This window comes from Hipposideros armiger, unplaced genomic scaffold (genome assembly GCF_001890085.2).
Source record: "Hipposideros armiger isolate ML-2016 unplaced genomic scaffold, ASM189008v1 scaffold_170, whole genome shotgun sequence".
Classification (NCBI taxonomy): Eukaryota; Metazoa; Chordata; class Mammalia; order Chiroptera; family Hipposideridae; genus Hipposideros; species Hipposideros armiger.
This window is the reverse complement of record NW_017731520.1, coordinates 2,538,981-2,546,552: the sequence shown is the minus strand read 5'-3', so window position 1 is coordinate 2,546,552 and position 7,572 is coordinate 2,538,981. Positions and strand designations below refer to the sequence as shown.

The 7,572-nt window shown below is 48.6% G+C and overlaps 1 long non-coding RNA gene across 4 annotated transcripts in view; it reads right to left on the bottom strand.

Annotated features, from left to right (window-relative positions):
- Window positions 1-3,579, bottom strand: part of LOC109387839 (uncharacterized) — an 87,735-nt gene extending 84,156 nt beyond the window's left edge. For all 4 annotated transcript variants that reach the window (XR_002125113.1, XR_002125112.1, XR_002125115.1 and 1 more), the window contains exons 1-2: window positions 3,455-3,579; window positions 1,903-2,009 (exon numbers count right to left, since the gene is read on the bottom strand). This is a non-coding gene — a long non-coding RNA (uncharacterized LOC109387839). The remainder of the gene's footprint in view (window positions 1-1,902; window positions 2,010-3,454) is intronic.
- Window positions 3,580-7,572: the final 3,993 nt, after the last annotated feature.

The window sequence follows — 7,572 nt, the reverse complement described above, 5'->3', positions numbered from 1 at the left end:
ACATTCTGGAAAGCTAGCCTGAAAATCCAGGCCATGCATTACATTGACTGCTGCAAGTTCTAAACAGATTATGTAGAACAAACAAGTTAGAAGTAGACATTTGAAATTCAGGCACTCCATAAGAGTCCTGCCTTAGGGCAGGAGGAATTCGACTTTCCCATAGTTTTCCAAAGTTTCCCAGGGAAAAAACACAGAGTGCACCCCACATCCCACCATGGATTTGGTGATGGTTTCCAGGGAAGTTAGGAGCAGCTGCACGTGTTCAAACAAGGCAAATGTAATAAACCATGTCCAAGAACCAAGCACAACTTGAGTTAATTTTTATGGCAGCCTGATTGTCCCCCGAGTGGAATCTAATTCTACATTCCCACAGCCTTGCCCGTCACCTTGGACTCCCCACTTCTCTTATCTGGTCTATAACAGTGAAGTAGGCAGAGGTTGGAAGATTTCCAGGTTAAAGAATCTCTTTGAGTGAAACCGGTGAAGAAATGTCATTAGCATATCTGGAGAATTTGAGGGTCAAAACTTCTCAGCTCAGCGAGAAGCCTGTGATTCTTAGCAGAAAGGGTTGAATAAAAATCTATTCTAGGTACAGCTCCTTGAATGAGCAGAGAATAGGATCAATGGAGCTGCTAGCATCTGGATAATTAAAAATCCTCACTCTTGGGTCTTTTAGAGGCATTGAATAAAGAACGTCTCAGCCAGAGAGCAGGTTTTGCTGACCCATGAGGAAGAAACACAGATCTGAGAGAGAGAGAGAGAGAGAGAGAGAGAGAGAGAGAGAGAGAGAAAGCAGCAGCTATTCCTGCCAGACAACAATAGCAGCTAATGAGAAACAAATTCTAAATCAGACACAGTCAATATTGATAGCCAATATGAATCCAATATCACACACTTCATGTGTTTATTGCCAATAGTAGTGGCTCAAAATGCAATGGCATTGGGGCATACTAATTAACTTCCTATATAATTAAATCCTGGATTTCTTAATATGCAATGCAATATACAATATACAAATGAATTCATAGACCAGACAGATAAATATTTTGAGTGGAGATTCTCACACCTAAGAAGACAGGATGGATTTTTCTCCTAAAGGTCCCAACATGCTACCTTTGCTTTTAAAAAAATATTTTCCTATGAAAAACTGAACTAACAAAATTCTACAACCAGCTCCCTCATCTACAGAGAATTCTCTTTTAATTAGGAATCCATTCCTTTTTTTTAAATATATATTTCAGAATCACACGGAAGAGTAGCTCTAATGGAAGAGTTACGTTGGCCGGAAAGATAAAGGTGGCTAGGCCATAATTTACAGTTACAGCATTCCCAGGCAAACCTCTCAAATGGGAGATTGCATATAAATATCACACACACTTTCTTCCAAAACTTGACTCAGGTTGAGGATACAGTCTGTCGCATTTATCACAAGCACAAGAATCGTTCCTGACACTCTGGCTCTGTATCAAAGAGTGGCTTTGAAATACATTTGGTTCTAATTTACTGATGGCAAATCTTGGTATGAAAAACAGTGTCCAGTGCGTCATTTGGGGAAAGGAGAGCAGAGGAAAAGGACAGAGGCTTAAGACTGGCTGTTGCCTGGATTTTTGACTAAATCACTAGCTGCTTTGAACCTAGATCAAACAAGGATGGTGATTACACTTGGCACCAGAAAATGTGAGCACTGTTCTCTGAACCTCTGGGTAAAGCTGCAAAGTCCTACGACTAGAATGGTCTTAGAATGACATTTTGCATCCCAGTTCATGGAGTGGCAAAACCAGACACAACATGCATTCCCTCCCTACACAAATGAAAGCCTTTCTCACTCAATATGTCGGCGCAGCCTTTCAAGGACGTGAACAGTAAACACGGTTGCCATTCTCTCTGTAAGATCTTACTCACTGTTTTCCTTAGTTACAGAAGCCACATCCGACATCCTGCTCTGTGCTGTTGTTCAAGTTCCACTGTTTGTGCAAGTCAGCTAATGTCCACAGCATCCTTTTCTTAATCTGTAAAATGGGCATAATATCTTTTTTAATCCAATTTATGAGACTGCTGTGGGGTTTCAGTGAGGCAATGAATGTGAGGTGACCATACATTCATAAGCTCTTGGACATCTGAGTTTTGCCCTGTGCTATGAGGAGGAGGCCCAGCCTGGTCCCTAAATCCTCTCCAAGGAGTCTCTCGAGGCTCTAGGTTAAATCCAAGCTTTGTTTCCTCCTATGTACCCTTCCCTCTGCAATGCACTGCAAACAGGCCATCTAACATCCCTCCTCCATCCTTCTGCTCCCTACTCTACCCCTCCCCTCCTAAAGATAACTTTAAGCCCCCTTTAATGATAGTTGTAAAGAATATGTATGATTAATATAATTGATAGATTTCCTACTAAGTGATGCATATTAACTGTAGAAAATTTCGATCTGCCAAACAAAGTACCAGTTGAAACTGGACTTTGACTTGGTCAAAAGTCCTGAGTTCTAGATCCGGCATGGCTTTTTTCACTGCCAAAGTCTATTCCCACCTCCAGGTGGCTGGTCGAATGCCCTGAAGTGTGGTCCAAACAACACCCATGTGAGACTCATGGAGAATGGGATTCCAGAGCCCCACCTCTTCCCAGCATCGGAACCACAACCACTAAGGGTAGGAAATGGGCTCTGCATTTTTTAAAAGCTGCTCAGGTGGTTCTCAGCAGACCCACCGTTTCAGAGCCTCTGAGCAGGATTCTAAGGCCACACTTTGAGAAGCAGGGATGGGGTGGTCTGGACCTGCCGCGCTGGCATCACCGGAGAGCTTGTTAGAAATTAAAACTGTCCCCTTAAGCCAGCGGTTCCCAACCTTCCTGATGCTGCAACCCCTTAATCCAGTTCCTCATGTTGTGGTGACCCCCCAACCATAAAATTATTTTCGTTGCTACTCTATAACTGTAATTTTGCTACTGTTATGAATCATGATGTAAGTATCTTTTTGTTTTCTGATGGTCTTAGGCGACCCCTGTGAAAGGGTCGTTGGACCCCCCAAAGGGGTCGCGACCCACAGGTTGAGAACCGCTGCTTAAGGCATCAGAGCCTGCAGTTTAACCAAATTCCCAGAAGGTTCTGCCCCACATTCAAGGTTTAGACTCATTCAAAGTTTATTAAAGGTAGAGACGCTCTGTTCTATCACCTGGGAAGGTTTACAACCTACTGATACCTGGGCCGCACCCAAAGATTCCGGGGTGAGGCCAGAGCCAAGGCCTCTTGTAAGTTTCCCAAGTTATTTTAAGGCGCAGGCAAGACACAGGACCCTATTCTACTAAAATTCCAGGCCTTTATGGGTTAAGCTATAACTTTTTTGAGTTCAGTTGGCTTTCGTGGGCTTGCCCAGGCCCTCAGGACTGCATATGGGTCAACAGTGGTTTTTAAGGGACGACAGGCTCTGGAGACGAGCAAGTTCAACCCCACAGCTTTAGGCTCACCAAATCTGAGGCAGGTGACGTGGGTTCCTGGCGGTGAGCAGGCAAAGGAGCTGCACCTGGCGAGCCCCAGGGGGCCCCAACGCGGACGCCCTGACGCCCCGGACGCCCCGGACGCCCCGCCCCCTTCCCCGACTCGCCCGCCCCCCCCGGTGACGCGCGGGCGCATGCGCACTGGCGCCCGCTCCGCGCGGCCGCTCCTCCTCAGCGCTGTCATTCTCCGCCACGCCGCGGCCGGTGCTGACTGCGGCGCCCGCCCGCCCCTCGCCCCTCGCCTCTCGCCCGCCCGCCGGCCGGTGCGCCCACGGTGTGACCGAGCCTGGCCGAGGGCCGGCGGCGGCTCTGCAGGCAGCGGCGCCTCGGCCTCTCGCCGGCCGCCTTCCCTGTGGAGTGGCGACTGCCTCCGAGCGGGAGACACGCACCGGGGGCTCGGGGCGCGCGCTCCGGGGTCCGCGGCGGCGCAGCGCTCAGGTCGGCGCGGCCCCGTGCAGCCTCCGCCGCGGTCGCCGCGCGCGGCTCCCTGGCCGGTCCGGGGGCCGGCGGCTGGTGCGGAGCGGCCGCCCGCGCGGTGCGGGGCGCCCCACCACGGCGGCGCTCAGCCGAGCGCGGTCCCCCAAGAAGGCGCCCTGCTCCCCGGCGTCCCAGGGAGTTGACGGCAGTTTCTGAAGTTGGAGGGAAGCCGTGCGAAGGGCAGGTAGGCTTTTTTATTTTTATTTATTTTATTAATTTTTTTTTTGTAAATCCTCTTCAGGTGTGGGACGCTGGGGGCGGCGCCTCTTGGGAGCGGGGCGCCCGTGTGGCGAGGTCTGGGCGCAAGACGCGGACACGGCGCGCGGGCTCCAGCCTCGGACGGACGTGCGCGTTGCAAACGCGCAGGGTCTTGTCACCTCGATGCTAAGCGCTCGGGGGGGGGGGCGACGCCTGTAATAGTCCTGAAGGCGATAGCCCTTTGGGGATGGGCCCCCAGGCTTCCTGCGCACCCCACTGGACCCTTCTCTCTCCGCAGAAGTTGCTCGCGTTTCCATCATTTGGAGCCCCGTCCTTTTTTTGGGGGGGGGTGCGGGGTAGGGAAGCAACTTAAACACGTCCACCCAGCGTTTTGTGCTGTTTGTTAGGCGGTGACCATGAGATGCCCGCTCTACGCGATTTCATGCAATTTCATACGCGTTAAGCAGGTGGGCAGGTCTCAGAGAAATCGGATCCAGATGACACTTGAGTTTCCCCCTGGCTGTCCTGCGCCTCTTATGTAAGCCTCCCGAGGGGATCGCGCCGTCCCTCTGCAGCGGCTGCAGCTGTGGCTCTCCGTTCCATTTGTTGAAGGTCCAGCTTGAACAGTGTTGCATGAAACTGCTGACGTGAGAGAGCAGCCTGTCGTCTGAGGCAGAGTGCTCTCTTCAGATGGGAGTGTCTTCTAATAGGGAGCACGGGAGGGAAAAAAACCCAGTGCGTTTTTTTTTTCCAGGCAGCTCCAGGAATTAGACACATAAATCATGTTTTAAAATAGCATGCATTGTGCAGGGAGCTTGCACAGGACCCCCTTCTGAACACATCCCCTTTGTCTTAGAAAAAGTGGAAATTGTTCATTGCCAGACAATTGTTGAGTCTGAAAGTTAAGCGTCCTGATGGGCTTAATTATCGCCGTAAACAGAGAGCATGATTTATAGGTAGCTCTCCGGTCCACTTTGAAGGGTAGAATTTTTTTAGCCTTTCATTCTCATCTCTCCTCTAGAGATTCCTTTTAAGTAGAGCAGTAGGTTGTCATCATTGATGTTTAGCAGTTGGGTTCATTAAATTTGTCAAAGGAATAGGGCTTGGAAATACCATCCAGTACGGCAGTGACTAAGACAGTGAATGTTAGAAATAAGGAGAATATTCAGATTATTCGGTATAGACGTTATTGGTTTAACCAAACAGATAACATTAAGACTGCCGTAATATATATGTATTTTTTAATTCGGGCCTCTAATACAATTGTATAAACCACAACTCAGGGGTGTATTTTAACGTAAGATTTATTTAGGTCATCTTCAGAGAAAGAAGCACTTTTATTTATGGTATTTCAGCCTGTAGGGCAAGATGATCTCGTTATAGGAACCTCGTTTAAAACATCGTAGTTTTTGCTTATAGAATTCTAAGAAAATACATAAAATGTTATTTCAAAAGTTGAAACGTTAGTCCAGTCAACACATTGTAGTTGGTGAGAGCATCCGTGGCTTAATCTCTAAAAGAGATGACACCTGGGCATGGGATCTCAAATGGGTTGACTCCCAAAAGGACTGTTGCGTCATGATTAGGACAGACTAACGTTCTGGGCTGGCGGCTCTGGTACCATCTGTTCGAATCTGGGCAAGCTACCTACACTCTGTGCCTCAGTGTCTTCATCTGTGAAATGGGGATAACAGGCGCACCTCCCTCACTGGATTATGGTGAGGAGTAAACGAGTTCATACTGGGTCGTCGGGGAAGTCATGACGTATTTTTCTATGTTTTTCAATGCAAAAAAGGCGTCATGACTTTCCCCGACGACCCAATCGGTGGGAAGCTGTTGAAAACCAGTGCCTGGCATAGTAAACGAGTCAAAGAATCATTGTTGAGAAAGGAAATGCATCTTTGTGGATGACACTGAACGACTGCTGACGGAGGTGGACAGACTCAGTTCACGCGTCTAATCAAGGAGAGTGTGTAAGCATTTGCTGAGTGGCTCCCAGTGACGCAGACCCCGGCTGGTGTCTGAGCCGCCGTCTCTGGCAGTTCCTCGCCGAGGTGGGTGGCTCCGCGTACATGGTGGAGATAAGGAAACCGAAGCTCAGAGAGATCAAAGAGTAGAAGCCAGTGTAGAGATCTTCACCTGGGTCTGTCTGTTTCAAACCCTGTTCTTTTTGATGCCGCTGCCTCGACTTGCAAGGTGTTTTCTCCATCGCTTCTCCTTTCATCTTCACAATAATGTAATGATGTAGGTGCATTATTATCTTCAATTTACAGATGAGGACCATTAAGTGGCGCATTAAAGTGTGCAGAGTGCTGGACTCCCTCACACCTTCCCTCTCTGTGCTGGGGAGCTATCATCATCATCATCATCATCATCATCATAGTTGTTGAATACCCCGCCCACCCAGGGCAGGCGCACCAGCAGGTGAAGTGGCTGTGCTCCTTCACTCAGAAGTGGACTCCATTGCTTTTTACTTCCTTCTTCCTAAATTCAGGGAGTCAAGGAAAAAAAAAATGGCGGGACATTACAGTTCACACAGGAGAACGCTGCTCCCCCGTTGGTGTCCTGCCTGCAGATGGGGCGGCGGGCATCCATACAGCGTAAAGCACCCTGGCAGCAGTCATCGGGGCACACACAGCACCAGGTCATCCCTGGGCGTGGCTTTAGTCCCAGCTGGACAACTCACCGGGGCGGGGGGGCTGGCATTTTGCCACATGTTGTACTGTATATTCAGGAATGGAAGTAATTTATACCCCACGTTAAATGAGCCTTCTTCTCCTCGGCCTTCGTCCCCATGTCCCGGGGAGCAGTGCGGGGTCCTGTGTGAGCGGAAAACCTGGTCCACGCCCTGTGGGACTTCTTACCTGACCGCCTGAGCGTGGGAGTGATGGACAGGCCAAGGTCGTTTTGTGGCTGTCTCGGGTTATCACCCAGATGCTAAGCAGTGATCTCGCCACTGGCAAGTCCTGACTCTCTTTTCTAGATATGAAAAGCGAATGGCTGTATCAGGCATACAGACAGCAGACTGATTTAATATTTAATTAAACCTCTCAGCTAATGTACCCTGCCAGGGAAAGGACTTCAAGGCAGATGTTCTAAGTCGGCTTTCTTTTTATTAAATCAGAACCCTGTACAGCATGGTGGCTATACTTAACAATACTGACTCTATGGCACATTTGAAGGCTTCTAAGGAGTAGACCTTCAACGTTCTCATCGCAAGAAGAAGAATTTGTAACTGTGTGTGGCGATGGATGGTAACCGACGTATTGTGGTGTTTATTTCTCAATATGGACAAATTACAGATTCGTTGTATTGTACACGGACACTAATCTAAGGTTACATGTCAATTATATCCCGATATCAAATAATATAAATACAATAACATAAAATTTAAAAATAAAATAAAATCTCTC